The sequence below is a fragment of the Melospiza melodia genome, chromosome 15 (genome assembly GCF_035770615.1).
Source record: "Melospiza melodia melodia isolate bMelMel2 chromosome 15, bMelMel2.pri, whole genome shotgun sequence".
Taxonomy (NCBI): Eukaryota; Metazoa; Chordata; class Aves; order Passeriformes; family Passerellidae; genus Melospiza; species Melospiza melodia.
Genome location: NC_086208.1, coordinates 19831057 through 19849987, shown reverse-complemented (window position 1 = coordinate 19849987; position 18931 = coordinate 19831057). Strand labels below are relative to the sequence as shown.

Here is an 18931-nt window from a genome sequence, read left to right as displayed (position 1 = left end):
TGGAATGGGTGGGGAAGGGGAGATTTCAGTGGAACTGAGGTTTCCTTGGAACTGAGGTTTCCTTGGAACTGAGGTTTCCTTGGCTGCAGAGCCAGCAGGGATGAGCTCTTCCATCTGGGAATGGGATCCGTGTCCCTGTCACCCCTCAGGCAGCTCAGGTGGGGATTCCTCCCACCAGCTCTGCCCCTGGGAAGGCAAATTCCAGCCAGGGGAACCATTTCCTATGGATGTTGGGAAGTTTGGGATTTCTGTGACCCAAAAGAGCCCAAAGCAAATCCCGGTGGACCCATGGGATTGCATCTCCTCGCTTCCATGGGCAATGAGCCTCACATGGGAAACACAGGAAAAATCCCACTAAAGTCCATTCCCAAATATATTCGGCCTCTTTTCCCAGGCAAACAGCAACAGGAAGAGAGGGAATGGCCTCAGCCTGCTCCAGGGGAGGTTCAGGCTGGACATCAGCAGGGATTCCCTCGTGGAAAGGGTTGTTAAACATTGGAATTGCCCAGGGAGGTTTGGAGTCCCCATCCCTGGAGGTTTCCAAGGAATTCCTGGATCTGGCACTCAGGGCTCTGGGCTGGGTGAAACAATGTTGATCCATCACAGGTTGGACTCAACAATCCTGGAAATCTTTTCCAGCCTCAGGAAGTTTGGGATTCAAATATAAAATCCACTTCAAAAAAGACATTAGAAAAGGGCTGCAACATTCCTTGGGCTGCAGGGAAAATCCATCCCATTTTCCCTGAGCTGCTCTTTTCCATCTCCCAGCACAGTTTGCCATTGCTCCTGGTTTTTAGCCTATCCCACTTTTCCATTTGCCCACCCAGAAAACCAAAGATCTGGATCTGAAGAGTAAAACCACGCAGGGAGTGGGATTTGCTCTGTTTTCCATCAGGGTTTGAAAGGTGCTTGTCCCATGCCAGGGCCTTTTTCTTACCCCCCTCAGCACTAAAAGGATTTCCAAAGTCTCCAAAAGCTCCCAGAAGTGATGCATGTGCTCCTCTGCTGGGCCTTTCCTGCTTCCAAAATTCCAGCTGGGAATGACTGCATGGCAAAAAAAACAAAACAAAAAAACAGGAAAAATTCAAGTAACTCTGTGACGCTTCCATTGATATTCCCAGAGCTCTGCTGAGCCAAACCTGCTCATCCCAAATCATCCCAAATCCACCCTCAGCACTCCCCTGCGGACACATCCTGAATTCCTGAAGGGATGGTGCCAGAAGGACGTCCCTGCTCATCCAGGTGCCCTGGCAAGGACAGGATGAGGCAGCCTCAGCCTCTTCCCGAGCCGGTCACAGCCGACTGGAGCAATTTTCCAGCTGAAAGGAAAGCTGTGAAAACTCCTCACGGATCACGGGAGCCACGGCTGCAATTCCCGCTCCAGGGCTCCCGGGATTTATCTCTTGTTTAAAAAAGGGAAAAAAATAAGAAGGGAAAGGCAACGCTCCGTGTCCCTCCGGAGTTCCAAAGTCAGGAGAGCGCGGGCTCAAGGTCGGATCCAGCCCCGGCCCATCCAACCAAAGACTCCCATTATTCCCCTGTGCTATTTAAAATCCAGCGGAGCACAAAGCCACGGAATTCAGCAGGGAAGAGTTATCCTCTCCCTCAGCCAGGAAAAAACCCACGGGATATAAACAAAGCGGGTGCAAAGTGTCCCTGTTCCCAGCCCCGGGAATGTCATTGGGATTGGGTGGAAAATATTGGCGGCGGCTCCCGAGGATCCGTTTGGGAATGTGGCAGGCAGGGATGGCTCTGGCCATGGCACTGGGACAGCTCCAGGAGGATCCTGTCCCCCCCAAGGACACCAGGAATGGCCCTGTCCCCAGGAGCACTCCCATCCCTTGGGAAGGGCCGTGCATGGCACCTCCGTGCGTCCCTTTCCAGCCTGGAATGTGCTTCTTCCCAAAATCTCCTCTCCTGGAATTCCCCTGGGACAGCTCCAGGAGGATCCTGTCCCCCCAAGGACACCAGGAATGGCCCTGTCCCCAGGAGCACTCCCATCCCTCGGGAAGGGCCGTGCATGGCACCTCCGTGCGTCCCTTTCCAGCCTGGAATCTGCTTCTTCCCAAAATCTCCTCACCCATCCCTCCAAATTGGGAATTCCACAGGGACAACCCGTGGACAGCACAAGGCACAGCCAGCATCCCATTTTTGTGTGGGATGGGATTGCAGAGAATCCTGGAGTGGTTTGGGTTGGGATTTTAAAGCTGATCCCGTCCCACCCCTGCCAGGACAGGGACACCTCTCACTGTCCCAGGCTGCTCCAAGCCCCATCCAATCTGGAATATTTCCAGGGATGGGGCGTCAAAGTTGATTCACTGCCACATTTCCAGCAGCTTTGGGATGCTCCCAAAGGGACTCACATCCCTGCTTTCCCCTTTTTTTATTGGTCCTCCAGGATTTTCATGGATCAACATGGATTCCTCATCCTCCCAGAATTTCTATCAAGGTCCTGTTGCTGTTCTTGGCTCCATGAAGTTTTCCAGCTCCTCACCTTCCAGCAGAAATCCTGGTGCTCCTGGATTTACAGATCCTGGATGGCTCCACAATCCTGGAAAAATCCTAAAAAAGTAAAAAAAAGACAAAAAAACAAAGTAAAATCTGGAATTTGCTTTAAAAATCCAACCTGAATTTTTAGGAAAAAATACCAAACAACTTTTTTTTTCCTTAAAATAATATTTTAATTTCTTTTTCAGCCTATTCATTGGATACTCCAATCCCAGTCCTGGAAAAGTGCGCTCCGCCCTTTGGAGCCAGATCAATCCCTTCCCGGAGCCCGGAATTCCTGCCTCCAGCAGCATTCCAAGCCTGGGATCCAGCGCTGCAAACACAACACATGCAACCACTTAGGAGCCAATTAATCCCAGCGGAAGCGCCCTTGTCGTTACATTTCCGGAATAATGCCGGAAAATTCCCGTTGCGTGTCATCGGGAACCATTTAGGGACGTTTGGATCCCAGGTTTTGCTGTCAGAGCTTTAAGGAATGAGCAGATGACGGATTCCTGGAAGACGAGGCCTCGTTGTTTTACTGCTGTTCCGCCCGGATAATTTGGGATGTTCCAAAATAATTAGGGTGGGTGATTAATCCTTTACAAGCTCTCTGACATGGAAGAGATCCCAGACCGTCTTAGGGACGCGGGGCAACACTTTTAGATCCCAAAAAATTATCATTATATTCAAAAAAATCCATTCTGCCCCTCAGTGTGTCCCCAAAATGACGTCGTGGCACGCCAAAAAATCACTGCCTCCCAAAGGAACTTTATGCTCTGAAAGTCCTAAAATGCATCATTACACTCAAAAAAATTATTAGACCCTCAAAAAAAATCATTGCTACACTCCAAAATATTGGCATTGCACCCTAAAAAGTATCCTTGTACCCTAAAGAACATCATTATACCCCATAAGTTTGCTCTAAAAAATCATCATCACATCCTAAACTCATCCTTGTACCCCAAAAAAAGCACTGCACTGTAAAGAACATCACTGTACCCTAAATTCCATTATTACACCCTAAAAATCATTATACCCCCAGAAACCACCATTACATCCCAAAAAATATCATTATATCCCCAAAAAATCATTATGTCCCAAAAAACACCATTATACACTTAAAAACATCATTATATCTTAACACCCCAGCTTCATACACTTTAAAATCACCATTAAATCCCCCCCAAAAATTCCTTATATCCCCAAAACCACCATTATACTCTAAACACTGAAATCTGGGCTTGGAAAGAAATTTAAAAAAAAACAGAATTCCTGTCCTGTGCTCCAAAGGAAAAGTGTTTCCCCTCAAAACCTCTCCGGTTCTTTGGGATAAATCCTTGTGTGGGCCGTGGGGTCCAGGGCACCCAATCCGTGTGCAGGACATGGGGTGAAATTCAAGGGAAAAGGGATTTCTGGAGCCAAGATCCCGTTTTTCCAAGGACCCACAAAGGAATCTTTTCCATTAAACTCTGGGAAACGGCCTTTAATTGATTCCATGTGGTTTCCCCTCCCCTTTTCCCCGATCCCCGTGGAAGTGTCCCAGGGTTTGGAAAACCACCTCGCTTCCGCCGCGGTTCCCGGCGCAGGAAAAGCGTCGGAGTCGCGGATAAACGTTGGAGGCTCCGTCGGTTTTCCCATCTGGCAGCCAGGCTGTGCTGTGAAAACGAAGGATATACATATGCAAATATTCCCGGGCTGCTTCCAGGACCCGAGGAATTTTTATGATGTAACCGCAAGAGGAGGTTGGATAATGGTGGCAATGTGGAGCCCCGGAATGCCGCGCGCGGAAACCGAGAGCCGGGAAGCGGAGCCCTGGAACGCTGCTCCAGAGGAACGGGGAGCAGGTTGGACTTTGGAGATCTCAGAGAGGTCTGGGTTGGGAAAAACCACCACAAATCCCCAAAAAATATCGGTGGGGGAGTGCCAGGCACTGGTGGGGTGTGGCAGCAGCTCCGGGGATGTCATCGTACCACCAAAGACATTCCAATGTCCCACCAGGGACATTCCAATGTCCAACCAAGGGCATTCCATTGTCCCACCAAGGGCATTCCATTGTCCCACCAACGACATTCCAATGTCCCACCAAGGACATTCCAATGTCCCACCAGGGACATGCCATTGTCCCACCAGGAATGCACCACTGCCCCACCAAATCCCACCAGGGACATGTCATTGTCCCTCCGAGGAGATGCCACCATCCCACAAGGGACATAAAATTATCCCACTGGGGACGCATCATTGTCCCACCAAGGCCATTCCATTGTCCCACCAAGGCCATGCCATTGTCCCACCAAGGCCATGCCATTGTCCCACCAAGGCCATGCCATTGTCCCCCCTCTCCAGAGCCATTCCAAACCCCCCTGGATGTGTCCCTGTGTCAGCTGCCCTGGGTGACCCTGCCTGGGCAGAGGTCGCTTCCAATCCCACCTATTCCAGGATTTTGGGATCCCATCCCTCCCAGGAATGAGGGACCACTGAGCTGAGAGTCACTGGTGTCCCCTGGTCTGGGGGGGTTGGCACTGCCACCTTCAGCCAGGGACACGTGGGGTGACTTCCCACCACCCCATCCCAATCCAACAGCACCAGCACAACCCTGTTCCCTCTCCAAGCCCTGGAGAAAATTCCCAGCCAGCCCTGTGTCCCCAAAGCCACCTCAGGGGTGACAATGGCATTGCTCCTGCTCTAATTAATGATGAGCCCCTCCCTTAACGAGCACCTTTGGAAATGATGGGAGCGCTTTGCCCGTCACCGATGCTCAGACAGAGATCTTGGAATGAACAAAATATTCCTGTGATCTTCTCCCTGACAGGCTGGAAGCAAAAATATTTAGTGAGGAACTCCAATATCCTGAATAATTCAGGAGGCTGCAAACCCCTTGATCATCCCGCTGACTCCGGGAACAAAATAGTCGGGATTTGTGCATCCAAAGCGGAGATAAAAATGCCAGGAGAAGAAAGAGGAGAAGAAGGAGGTTGACAATTAAATTTAAAAAAGCTGATTAAAAACGCAGCCGTGCCGGAAGGAGGCCCGGGGAGCTGCTCCTTGAAGCCACAGGTGTCCCACTATCCTGGTTTTATCCATGGGAACACAGAGGAGGGATCCTGGGGAGCAGCTTCCCTGCCAGATCTCTGGGATGCAGCGGGAGGTGAAGGTGGAGGGACTCCTGGAGTGGCTGTGCCCAGGACAGGGCTCTGAGACAGCACCTCTGGTGGTTTGGTGGCATCTGAGGGGACAAGGGACAGGACACAGGGAATGGCTTCCACTGCCAGAGGGCAGGGATGGATGGGATATTGGGAATTAGGAATTGTTCCCTGGGAGGGTGGCAAGGAGATGGGATGGGATGGGACGGGATGGGATGGGATGGGATGGGATGGGATGGGATGGGATGGGATGGGATGGGATGGGATGGGATGGGATTTCAGGTCCTTTCCCACCCAAACCATTCCAGGATTTTCTGCGTCCATGATCATGGGCGCGCACCAGGAACGCGCCAGCAGGCGGCGCCCGAGAGCGTCGAGCCGAACCCGACCGAGAGGAGCCGAGAGGAGCCGAACCCGGCCGAGAGGAGCCGAGCTCAGACGAACTCAGATGGATGGAGGGATGGAGGGATGGATGGATGGATGGATGGATGGATGGATGGATGGATGGATGGATGGATGGATGGATGGATGGATGGATGGATGGATGGATGGATGGATGGATGGATGGATGGATGGATGGATGGATGGATGGATGGATGGATGGATGGATGGATGGAGAACTGGGGGAAGAAGGTATGAAGAGTTGGAAGGATGGAAGTTTGGAGGAATGGAAGTTTGGAGGGATGGAGAGATGGAGGAATGGAAGAATGGGAGGTTGGAAGCACAGAGGGTTGAAGGGACAGAGGATGAAGGGATGAGGAATTGGAGGGATGGAGGATGAAGCAGCGCCAGGGGAGCCATGGCTGCACCTCCCACCTTGCACTGATTCACTTCCACACTGAATCCCTGCACCCCATCAGGCAGGGAATGCCGGTGCCACCATCCCAGGAAGAGCATGGCCCAACCCAAACACACACCTTCCCATCCCCACAGCCCAAACTGGGACAAATATAGGGATCTTTGGACACGAATTCCCGTCCCTGAGAGCTCCAGCAGCCCCGGAGCCACTGGCACTGCTTTATTTTTAATATTTAATGGGATAAAAGGCTGGAATTGCTTTTAAGCTTAAATTGCTTTCTCCTTTTTATCTTTAAAAAACCACAGCGAGCAGTTTTTTGAGGTTATTTTTTTTTTTTTTGGGAAGTTTGTCCTAATGATCCCTGGTAGCCATTAGGTCGAGAATCAGGCACTTTCAAAGGGATCCATTAAATATTTCATTCTTCGCTCCCATTCCTTTGGTTTTGATCTCCATTCCCATTGATTAAAGACACTGACGGCTCCATTTTGATTAAATCCTAAATCAAAACTCACCCGAAAAAACTGCCAGAGCTGACATTTATGGAGTTCAGTAAACTGGGTGGAAGAACAGGAGTGCGAGCTGGAAAAAATCCATAAAATCCCTTTCCAAACAAACATCAGTTGACAGCAAACAGATGGATCCGAGGCTCTTATTCCAAACTGGAAAAATTAAGAGTTGGCAGGTCCTGGGGAAAAAAAAAAAAAAAAAAAAAAGAAAAAAAAAAAAAAAAGGAATTACAAAACATCTTAAAGTTTTCCCCTTCATATCCTGGTGTTGATCTGGGCACGGGTTCAATATTTTCCTAGGCTACTGCACGGAAAAGGGGCTGGATACAGGGAAGCAGCTGGCACGGGAGGCCTTGGGGATCCTGGGGAGGTTGATGAGGAGCAGAGCTGGCAGCGTCCCGAGGATCCGGCCCCGCTCTCAGCCCACCTGGGAACCCCCCCAGCCCCACGGCACGGCCCTCTCCAAAGGGGCAGGAAAAGTGTGGAAATGCGCGGATTTTCCTGGGTTTGTTGGCTTACCCCAGGATAATGCCAAGGGAATGTTCTCGGGAAGGTGCAGCTGTGGGAATCTCAACCTCAGGCTCTGCCAGGTGCCCCAGGAGGGGAATGTGAGGGGCACCAGCCCCGTCCATCCTGGAACATTCCAGATTCTCTGGGAATGCCATCCCAGACCTTCCCCACACTCCTAGCCAGGAATTCCTTCCCAAAATCCCACCCAAATCCCCCCTTTTTCCAATCTGAACCATTCCCAGTGTCCTGTCCCTCCATCCCTCATCCCAAATTCCTCCTCCAGCTCTCCTGGAGCCCCTCGGAAGCTGCTCCAAGGTCTCCCTGGATCCTTCCCTTCTCCAGGATGGAAAATCCCATTTTTCATCAAAAATGCCACAATTATCCCATGTTTAATGAATCCCAGGGATTCTGGGCTATCCTGAAGGATCCTCACAGACCCAAAGGAAATCCGGGATATTCCGCAGCTCCTGAAGGGATATTTTAAAATGCAGGATCAAGCAGAGGAGGAAAAATGACGTTCCTTCCCAGAAGTGACAATATGAGAGTGGCCCTGAGAATTCCAGAGGGACAAAGCGCTGCCTTCCCAGGTGGGAATGGCTCCAATCCTGCCTGGAATCCTCCTGGAGCCTGCCTGTGAGTGCCTCGGAAAAATTCCAGCCCCGAGCCCACCCTGCACTCGAATCCAATTATCCACCCAAGAGCGGAAAATCACAGATGGCTCTGCTGGATTTTCTGAAGGAGCTCTGCTCCAGAGGCATTATCCACGGAACTGCAACCAGCACGGGCACTCCAAATGGCAGCAGCTGGAAAAACGGGAGCAAAGCGCCCTGCTGGGCTGAAAATCCCGGAGATGAGAGCTCCTGGAATCCCTCCTTGCACGGGAAAGGGAGGGAGGGAGCAGCAGAGCTCAGGGAATCAGCCCTGGCCAGAGCATCCTGCTGCTGCCGAGAGCCCGATTGAAACCCCCAGGAAAAATCATCCAGAGGAAGAAATCCCAAGGAAGAAATCATGAGGGGGAAAAAAACCTGAGGAAAAAATCCAGAGGAAGAAATCTCAAGGAAGAAGTCCTGAGGAAAAATCACGAGGGAAAAAATGAGGAAAAAACCCAGAGGAAAAATCCAGAGGAGGAAATATCAAGGAAAAAATCCCGATGAAGAAATCCTGAGGAAGAAATCCCAACAAAGAAATCCCAAGGAAAAAATCATGAGGGGAAAAAAACCTGAGGAAGAAATCCCAAGGAAAAATCCAGAGGAAGAAATCCTGAGGAAGAAATCCTGAAGAAGAAAGCCCAAGGAAGAAATCCTGAGGGAAAATCCCAAGGAAGAAATCCTGAGGAAAAATCACAAGGGAATAAAACCTGAGAAAAAAAAAAACAGAGGAAAAATCCAGAGGAAGAAATCTCGAGGAAGAAATCCTGAAGAAGAAAGCCCAAGGAAAAAATCCCAATGAAGAAATCCCAACGAAGAAATCCCAACAAAGAAATCCCAAGGAAAAATCATGAGGGAAAAAACCTGAGGAAAAAATCCAGAGGAAAAATCCAGAGGAAAAATACAGAGGAATAAATCTCAAGGAAGAAATCCTGAGGAAGAAATCCCAAGGAAAAAATCCTGAGAAAAAAATTCCAGAGGGAAAACCCCTCCAACCTTGCCCCAATTCCAATGGGAATGATTCACAGCTCCGTGACTGGGATGCTGGAGGAGAGTTTGGGAACACCTGGAGAGGATGGAATGCTGGAGGATGCGGGATGGATGGAGGTAGATCTGAACTTATTCCTGTCCTAATATCCCCAGGATAGGAGGAGGAAAAATCCTGGAATGGTTTAGGTTGGAAAAGCCCCGTATGGTGATCAGTTCCAACCATTCCCCCAGCAGCAATTCCTGCATTTATTTCCATGCCACATCCAGGTTTTTCCTAAAGGATTGAATTTTCCCAGAGGGTCTCACCTGTAAATCCACAGCAAGGGCTGGATCCAAACCCATTCCTGTGTTAATATCTCTGGGAAAAGCAGGGATCTCTGCCACTGAGCAGGAGGAGCTGATCCATAAATATCAAATCCCTTTCCAAAGGCACCCCATTCCATTCCCACCCTCCTGTTCCCATTGTCCTGCTCCTCATGCCTGGAATGAGAGGAGTTTGGCAGCTGGCTCCGCATCCGGGGCTGGCGGGGAATTTTGGAATTTTGGAGCTCTTTGCTTCCCGCGGTTCCTTCCCTGCTCCAGCAGCTGCCAGCCCGTCCGGGAATGGAGGAGAGGTGCTAATCCCGCTCCAGATTCCCACAGAAATCCACAAAATCCCATTGCTTCACACTGAGGTCATTTGACCCCTTCCCAAGTTTCCTGGAGAAGGAAAACACCGACTCTTATTCCTGCTATAAATAACCCCCAGGCTGCTGGGAAACTTGGAATTCCAGCTTTTGGGACTGCCACGGGGTTGGGTGTTTATAAAGGGAATTCCAGGCTGGATTGGTGGATTGTCACATGCTGCCATCCCTAAAAAATGGCTTTTTGCCCTTTTTTCCCCAGTCCAGCAGCCGGCAGAGGTCGATCTGTAGATCCCAGACGTTGGAAGTGACGCTCCAGGCGCCTCAGGGTGCTAATCCAGAGGGAAAAGTTTTTCCAGCCGATCTTTCTGGCGCTGGAAAAGGAAGGCTCTTCCCTCTCCTCGTGCCTGTCACTGCTCCCGAGTGTCAACAGGACAAATTTAGCCCCGGCTCAAATCCCAGGGCACAGATCCAACCCTGGAGCTGCCGCTCCGGCCGTGGGATCAGCGCGGCTCCAGCAGGGAGGGATTGGGATCCACTGGGATTGGGTGGATTTGGGAGATGGAGGTTTGGATTTTGCGTCACTTTTTACACTGCAGGGAGGAGCAACTTCCTTCCAGTGAGGGTGGGGAGGCCTTGGTACAGCTTTTCCAAGGAAATCATGGATGTGCCATCCCTGGAAGTGTCCCAAGGGGAAAGGGAAAGGAAGGGAAAGGAAGGGAAAGGAAAAGGAAAAGGAAAAGGAAAAGGAAAAGGAAAAGGAAAAGGAAAAGGAAAAGGAAAAGGAAAAGGAAAAGGAAAAGGAAAAAGGGGAAAGAAAAAAGGAGAGAAAGAAAGGGGGAAAGTGAGGTAGGGAAAGGGAGAAAACCATTCCAAGCAAGAAACCACTAAAAAATGCCCAGTTCCACCTGAGCAGAACCATCCTCTCTTGAGAGGGATATTTTATCCTACAATCCATCCCCTTTCCCTACCTGCTCCCCAATCCAGGCCATTCCCATCCTGAGCAGGATGTTTTACTCCACAATCCATCCCCTTTCCCTACCTGCTCCCCAATCCAGGCCGTTCCCTGCGAGCTTTCCCGCTGCTCCATAAATTACCCGCTGACAGCTTTAATTTGTGCAAACGAGGCCCGGGCGCTGCTGGCAGCCCTGCTCTAATAAGGTCAATATATATTCATGGATGTGCCAGGGAGCTGGGAAAAGCGGGAACGCGGCTCCAGAGCGGGAACCGGGGAAAGCTGCGGCCGCTCCTCGGGGCTCTTGGCTCATCAGCCATGCATGGCAGGAGCGGGGCTGGGATTGCACTCCGGAGCTGGCAGGGAGCAGGGAATGCTTTCATGCCCTGCCAGTCCCGGGGAGATGATGTTCCCCCAGCGCTGGAGGGGTTGGTTGGTTTCTTCCTGTTTGTTTTTTTTTTTTTTTTTTTTTAATGGATTTTTTCGGGGTTTGTGGTTGACCATTGGAAGGTGAGTTCCTGCTGAGAGAAGCTTCCAGGGGGAGCAGAGCCACTTCCAGAACCTTCCAGGAGAGCTGGAAAGGGGCTTGGGATAAGAGGGGTGGAGGGATAGGACACAGAGAATGGCTTCCCACTGCCAGAGGGCAGGGATGGATGGATATTGGGAAGGAATTGTTCTATGGGAAGGGATGGAATTCGCAGAGAATCTGTGGCTGCCCCTGGATCCCTGGAATGTCCAAGGCCGGGTTGGAGCAGCCTGGGATGGTGGCAGGAGGAGCTTTTCCTTTGGGATCGAGGAGCCAATCCATGGGACGCAGGACAGGGGTGGATCCACATCCCAGGATCCTGGGAGGAGCAGGGGGAGCCGCCCACGGGAACCGGGAGCTTTTCCAGTCTCGGGATCCCACAGGAATTCTGGGCTCCTGCCAGCCCATTCCCACCCTGGCAAACCGCAGCAGCTGGAATTTTGGGATCTTGAACTTCCTTCTGGAGCCACGTGGATCTTCAGGGACATCCCACCGGCTTGTCCAGCATCCCTGCTCCCTTCCTGGGAATCCTTTGGTTTTCCTGGAAATCCTTTGGTTTTCCAGGAGCCACTGAAGGGTCTGTGTCTCGCTCAGAGCGCCAGCCCCGTGTCCCCTCCATGGTGACATCCCTGAGCATTGCCACATCTCCATCCCGGCCTCCCTGGCTCGGGATCATCCCAAATTCCTTCGTGCCACCTGGGCAGCGCATTCCCAGCTCCCGTGGCCGCTCCTGGGAGCGGATCTTTGGGAAAAGGGCCACGGGAGGAACCGGGGATGTTTGATCAGGCCCGTGTTGACTTTGGGAGCCGCTGAGCAAACACCGAGCGTGGGGAAATCCAACAAACGCCGCTCCAGAGGCGCCATAATCGGCTTAAAATCCAAGGATAATTACCCGAGCCCAGAGCTCCGGCCCCTGCCAGGCATTGGAATTAGCTGGGGAACACAACCTTGGGAGCTGGGATCCACCCCCAGCTCCTGAAACCAGGAATGGAAACAGCCCAAGGAAAAGGAGCCGAGCTCTGGTGCTGCCCCAATCCTGACACAAATTCATTGAGGAAAAGCTCTTGGAGAGGTGGGACGGGATCAAATCCTGGATCAGAGCTCCCCTTCACCCAAAAGGAATGGGTGCCAATCATCCCTGGATTCCAGCAGGCGGTGGGAAAAGCCCTGGAATGATTTTCTCTTCCTACCAAGGGCTCCAGGTCAAATCCACTGCGTTTTCCTGGGACGTGGCCACTCCCAGGCACATCCCTGATTAATGTAACGAGGGCAGGTGGATCCAGCCAGCATCCCCAGGTTTTTGGGACTGGATCATGAGCAAGGGAAGGTGTCAGGAGCTGCCGGAATATTCAAAAATTCAAAGTAATGAAACAGCTCCAGGCTGGTGAATTATTAAGGATTTTTCCCAGGTTTCTGATCTTTTATTCCCTTTATTAAATGTGGAAGTCAGGGATCAGGGAGCTGCTTCCCTTCTTCCTGCTTTCCCAGAAGAGGCGGAGAGGAGGGAAAGGCAAATCCCGGGATGGGATGGGATGGGGTGGGATGGGATGGGATGGATGAGCCTGAGCATCCCATGGAACATTATCCAGCATTTGGAGGTGCTGGAGGGACACTCAGCAGGATATTCCCACTGAATTTATTTCTCCAAAGGAGGACCAGTATTTTAACCATGGAATTCTTTTGGGAAAGGACCTTAAAGCTCATCCAATTCCACCCTCTGAGGGACACCTTCCATTAATCCAGGTTGGTCCAACCTGGCCTAGACCACTTCCAGGGGTTGGGAATATAATATTCCAAGGTTAATTATCCTTTAAATAAAACAGGAATGTGACATTTCCACCCCCTGAGTGGTGCCAATCTAGCACCACATTCCCAAAACAAATCCTTCCCTACTTTAAAATCTTGGAGGAAAGCTGGATCCAATTGGAAGCGAAAATTAATGGCAAATCCTTGGAACCACATGAAGAGTTCCTTGGAAAGCGGCTCAACATGGAAACAATCGGAAAAGCCTGGAATATAAATATTTGTCCTTCCTGGTGCCAGAGCAGCAGGAAAAATGAGGAGAGGTTGGCACGGGAGCTTTCCATAAACACCGCTCCAAAGGCCGGCCTTGGATGCATGGAATTGTTGGTCAATTTTTCCATTTCCTTCATCCAAGGAGAATTAAACATGCAGGAGATGCCAGGAGCTAATGGGTTCAGAGGGAACGTTGCACAACGGGATGGGTGGGAAGCGGGAATTAGTAGGAATACGGCTGGAAAAGGGCAGAGTTCTGGCCTCTGAAGGGTTAAAAATCCAGGGTTGGGAATCTGGGAATCGGCGTCCCAGGAACATGGAATGCTCCCAGACTGGAGGATTGGAACAGGCAGGGATTGGGATCACAATCCTGCTGCTCCCACAGCACTTCCCAGACATCTTTCAAGGAAATTCCATCATTTCCTTTCATTTCATCCATTTTTTCCTTCAATTTGACCCCTTTTTTCCTGTCATTTGAACTCTTTTCCTTCTCTTTCCTCCCTGAAAAAAATCAGAAAACAAACAGGCAAATCCCTTCTCCTCAAGGCCTCCTTGTATTCCTTTTTATATTTTCCTGTTGTTTTTTTTTTTTAATTTTCCTGGATTTCTATTTTCCTATTCCCACGTTTTAAACTGAAGGGAAACCTCAGGACAAAAGAAGGAAAGCTCCATCTTGGAATACTTATTGAAGCTTATGGTTAAAAGTGGATTTTAATTTGGGATTCCTGCCCCAGTTTGGTGGCTGCTCACAGCATTCCCGTTATCCAGAGGGGATGCAAATGGAATCCAATGGGAACAGGTGCATGGCAGAAGAGCTTCCTCGGACATGGAGAATCCTGGAATGGCCTGGGTGGGAAGGGACCTTAAATCTCATCCCATTCCATGGGCAGGGACACCTCCCACTATCCCCTCTGCTCCAAGCCCCATCCAAGTTGGACTTTCCAGGGATCCATCACAGGAAGAACAACGCTCCAGAGCAACTCCGGCAATACCGGGAGACTCGGGCTCCTCCCAAAGCTGTTTTCCATGGATAACTCCATGCCACTCCTGCTCCAGCACTTGGCACTGGTGGATTCCCACTTTTTTTATGGATTCAAGGTCAGGAACCCCACAATGCAGCCGCCTCCCAATTCCAACCCCGAGCAGAGCAACCGGGATCTTCCCTGGGAGCCGCCCGCTGTCTCCTCCATAAGAACCACTCCGTACCTTGGAAAAGCCCCGGATTCCTCGGATTATTCTGATTTCCAAGAGGCAGCCGAGCCTCCAAGCCCCGCGGCTCTGCAAACAGCGGCTCTTTCCCGGCGCTGTTTGCTCAGCCAATATTGACTCTGCTCCCAACACGGCTCCCATGGAGCCGGGCGTTCCCAGCGGGATCTGAGGAGCATCGGGACAGCGCGGAGACAGCGGCGCACGATAACAGCTCCCATCCCACCGCTCCTGCCATGGGATAACGCGGGAATGCCGGTGGGAAGATCCCCTGGGAGGGAGGGAGGCAGTGCTGATGCTGGCAGTGCCGCTCTGGGCTCCTCCAGGCATCCCAAGGTTATGGAATTGTGCGCTCCGTAAATACTTCGGAACGGCGCCGCTGCTGCCGGTCACCTTGGGTGGCATTCCAAGGGTTTTGTGTGGGATGGGGCCCATTCCAAGGCTCCTGGTGCTTCCCAGCATTGTCATGGATGGATGGATGGATGGATGGATGGATGCATGGATGGATGGATGGATGGATGCATGGATGCATGGATGGACGGACGGACACCTCCCACTATCCTGGCCTTGGACACTTCCAGGGATCCAGGGGCAGCCACAGCTGCTCTGGGAATTCCAGCCCAGCCTCTTCCCAACCTCCCAGCCAGGAATTCCTTCCCAATATCCCATCCATCCCTGCCCTCTGGCAGTGGGAGCCATTCCCTGTGTCCCGTCCCTCCAGCCCTTATCCCAGTCCCTCTCCAGCCTTCTCCAGCTTAGAAGGAAGCTGGAATTTTCCCATTTGCTCTCTGCCATTCCATAAATAACCAGATTCCACCAAAAGTCGCTGCCTGCAGGAGCCTCTCCTTTATTCTCCCTCTTTTTCTCCTTTATCCCCGCTCTGTTTTCTCTCCCAAATTGTTCCCTAAGTGCCTTTATCCAATATTTATCCCCTCTGCCAGGAACAAAGCGTTGGAGATGGATAACGCGCCTCATCCATTGTTCCTCCTGAATTCCAAATGCTGTTATTCAGGGAAAACATCGCTCCCTGCATCTTTTAGGCGCTCTTTGCTCTTGATCAGAGCCCAATTAAGCTCTTTTTCCTGGGAAAACAGCGGAGCTGGAGCGTCTCACCTGGAAAATGGCTTCTGGAATGAGGATTGTCACTTGTCACAAGGATATGTTTGGGTATCCAAAGGGAAAATTGTGTGGATCATTCTCTGCCCCACTTTTCTCCTTCCATACACCAGGAATTAAAGATGAACGCTCTTCCTCTGTTTTTAATCTCCCAGTGCCTAAAAGGGAATTCCAAAAAAGAGGGAGAGTGAATTCCAGCATGGATGGTGATAGGAAAAGGGGGTTTGAAATGGAAAAAGGAGAGATTTAGATGGGATTTGGGAAGGAATTCCTGGCTGGGAGGGTGGGGAGGGGGCTGGGATGGAATTCCCAGAGCAGCTGTGGCTGCCCATGGATCCCTGGAAGTGTCCAAGGCCAGGCTGGACAGGACTTGGAGCAGCCTGGGGTAAGGAAAGTTGTCCCTGCCCTTCCAGCCCCGACCATCCTGTGATTCCATGACTTTGGGAAGACATTCCCATCCCTTTTCCTCCTCGGCTCCCACCCACAGGCTGCATCCAGGCTGTGCCCGTTTTTGGGTGTCATTTCTGGCATCTCCTGCTCCTTTGGGCTGCAGATGAAAAACATCTCCCAGTTTTACAACAGCTCCTTGGGCCCATTCCCGGCCGGCCATTCCCGCCTGGCAGCGTCTCCTGAAAAACACTTGGCATCTCCTGTTCCTCTTTGTTTCAAGCCCCAATTCGATTCTGCCTGGAGTCCTCCCAGGAATTTTTTCCCCTATTTTTCTGTCTGGACTCAGGTGTTTTCCACGCCGATATCACCCCCAAGTCACCTGCCCAAACACGCTCCCATCCCGAGGGCCAAAGTCCGGGAATTGCACCCTGCCCTTGAGCGAGGCTCAGCCAAAGCCCTCTTAGGCCCCGCCTAATTAACCCCGGCCTTATTAGCAGATAATCGCTGGACATTTAAGCAAATTATCCGCAATAAAAGTGGGACAATAATTCCTGTGTTTAGTTTCGCTCTGCTCCTTGCTGGAATCGGGCTCTGTTTGCCCGGAGTTACACATTATCCAGGACCTTTCGGCACCAACGGCTGCTCCGTGGCTTTGGATTGTTTAAAACCAGCCCGAGTCAGTAAAAGTTTGGATAAATATTGGATTTGGCCGAGTTTGCTGTTTGGATCAGGAACCCGATTGCTGCTATTGATTGACAGATGTGCCCAAATGTTTGGAAAGCCTGGCCTCGATTGGATTCGGGAAGGTGTTTGGGCAAACAGCCCTAATCCAAGGCAAACAGAATCCTTGGAAGCAGTTCCAGGCTGTGTTAGCAGAGCAAACGGAGGCTCTGCAAACAGCTTAGAAGAATCCGGCCACCTTCACGTAACCTTTGGAGGAGGGATTGATCCGGGGGGAGGCGGCCCGCAGTTTGCACAGGGAGCAGATTGAGTGGGATCAGCGGGATATCGACCCCGGCGCAGGGTAAATGTTAGCGCTGAGCCCCGCCGGCCGCTCCCCCGCCCCGCGCTCCTTGGAATTTATCTTCTGCCGGAGCTCCGGGGCCGCGGCACCGCAATAAAAAGGGATAACGGCTCGGGATGGAGCCGCTCCCACCGCAGGCTCCTCCCGGGAAAGGGCTCGGCCTCCGGCGGCCGCGGCGGGGATTGGCGGAGAGCGGGAGAGGGAGGGAGGGAGGGATGGATGGATGGATGGATGGATGGATGGATGGATGGATGGATGGATGGATGGATGGATGGATGGATGGATGGATGGATGGATGGATGGATGGATGGATGATAGATGGATGGATGGATGGATGGATGGATGGATGGATGGATGGATGGATGGATGGATGGATGGATGGATGATGGATGGATGGATGGAACCATGGATGATGGATGGATGGATGGATGGATGGATGGATGGATGGATGGATGGATGCTTGGGAACACTGAGCCACAGGTGGGGCCGGACAGGGAGGTGTGGGTGGGATAAAGGGATAAAATAATGGGATGGAACGGGGATAAAATGGTGGGATGGAACATGGATGCATGGATGGGATGGCACAGGGATAAAAGAATGGGATAGAACAGGGATAAAATGATGGGATGGCACATGGATGAGAAGGAACAGGGGTAAAATAATGGGATGGCACATGGATGAAATGATGGGATGGAGCATGGATGCATGGATGGAATAAAGGGATAAAATAATGGGATGGAACATGGTTGCATGGATGGGATGGAACAGGGATAAAATAACGGGATGGCACAGGGATAAAATAATAGGGTGGCACAGGAATAAAAGCATGGGATGGTACAGGGATCACAGAGGGGATAGAACACGGATGCATGGATTGGATCACACAAGGATGGATTGATGGGATAGAACCTGGATTCACTGACGGGATGGAACACGGATGCATGGATGGGATGGCACAGAGATGAATTGATAGGATAGAACATGGACGTGCTGATAGGACAGCACATGGATTCACTGATGGAATGGCACACGGATGCACTGATGGGATGGAACATGGATACACCTCTGGAATAGCACATAGATGCACTAATGGGATAGAACATGGATACACCTCTGGAATGGCACATGAATTCGCTACAGGCCAGCCTTGAAAAAGGTGTTTGAAGGCAGATTTATCCCATGGGAATCACAACTGGCAGCACTGCTCCAACACCCTCCTGCTTCCAGCTGCCCATGGCATTCCCCAATCACAGCCAGATCCTGGTTACTTACAGACGCTCTCCAGGCTCCTGCCTCTCTCCAGGGCGCTTCTCAAAATTCTCAGAGCTGTACTTGGATGATCCTCATGGGTCCCTTCCAACCAAAGACGTTCCATGGAAATCCCTCAAGCACCCACCTTGACCACAGCACTTCCTGCTCCAGGGAGATACATCATGGCATACACGGAATATTTGGGATCCAAGGAATACATGGAATATTCAGGATGCACGGAATATTGGGGATCCAGGCTGGATCTGCACGTGCAATTCCCGTGGCGTGGCTCTCCGTGCACGAGAGGCCATCCATGCATCCCGACGCCATCTGGGGCGCCAATTACCGGGAGCACGCACGGAATCGAGGTAATTACTCCCGCAAATTGGCCGTGTGATTGCACGGGCATCCCTGGGATATTCCAGGCCTTTTCCGAGCCAGGCTTCCAGAAACTCCAATAGATTCCAAGTTATGTTGGAAATTATCTGCCCATCTGGCTGGGCCTGCCAAGAACGGCTGTTTATGGGCAGAGAGATTAAACAGCCGCTCTTGATCGATAGTTTAATCATTGGGAGGGAGGGAAAGGCGTTGGATTTTCCCAAGGATTGACCTAGGATCTGGAGACTAATGACAGGTTTAATTAAACAGGGAATAACCAGCTTTTTCTCCTGAAGTATCCACTAAAACTCGCCCTGGATACACGAGGAGAGCGTGTCTGATGGATCATTGCTGCACTGAGAGG

General features: G+C 51.3%; 2 long non-coding RNA genes across 2 annotated transcripts; both read right to left on the bottom strand.

The window, feature by feature from the left end:
- Window positions 1–539: 539 nt before the first annotated feature.
- Window positions 540–4226, bottom strand: LOC134425041 (uncharacterized). Its single transcript, XR_010029578.1, has 3 exons — window positions 4049–4226; window positions 2495–2562; window positions 540–1044 (listed from the first exon to the last, which is right to left on the bottom strand). It is a non-coding gene; the product is annotated as an uncharacterized LOC134425041 (long non-coding RNA).
- A 1052-nt stretch (window positions 4227–5278) lies between these two features.
- LOC134425052 (uncharacterized) lies at window positions 5279–10943 on the bottom strand. Its single transcript, XR_010029583.1, has 3 exons — window positions 10748–10943; window positions 6942–7114; window positions 5279–5300 (listed from the first exon to the last, which is right to left on the bottom strand). It is a non-coding gene; the product is annotated as an uncharacterized LOC134425052 (long non-coding RNA).
- Window positions 10944–18931: the final 7988 nt, after the last annotated feature.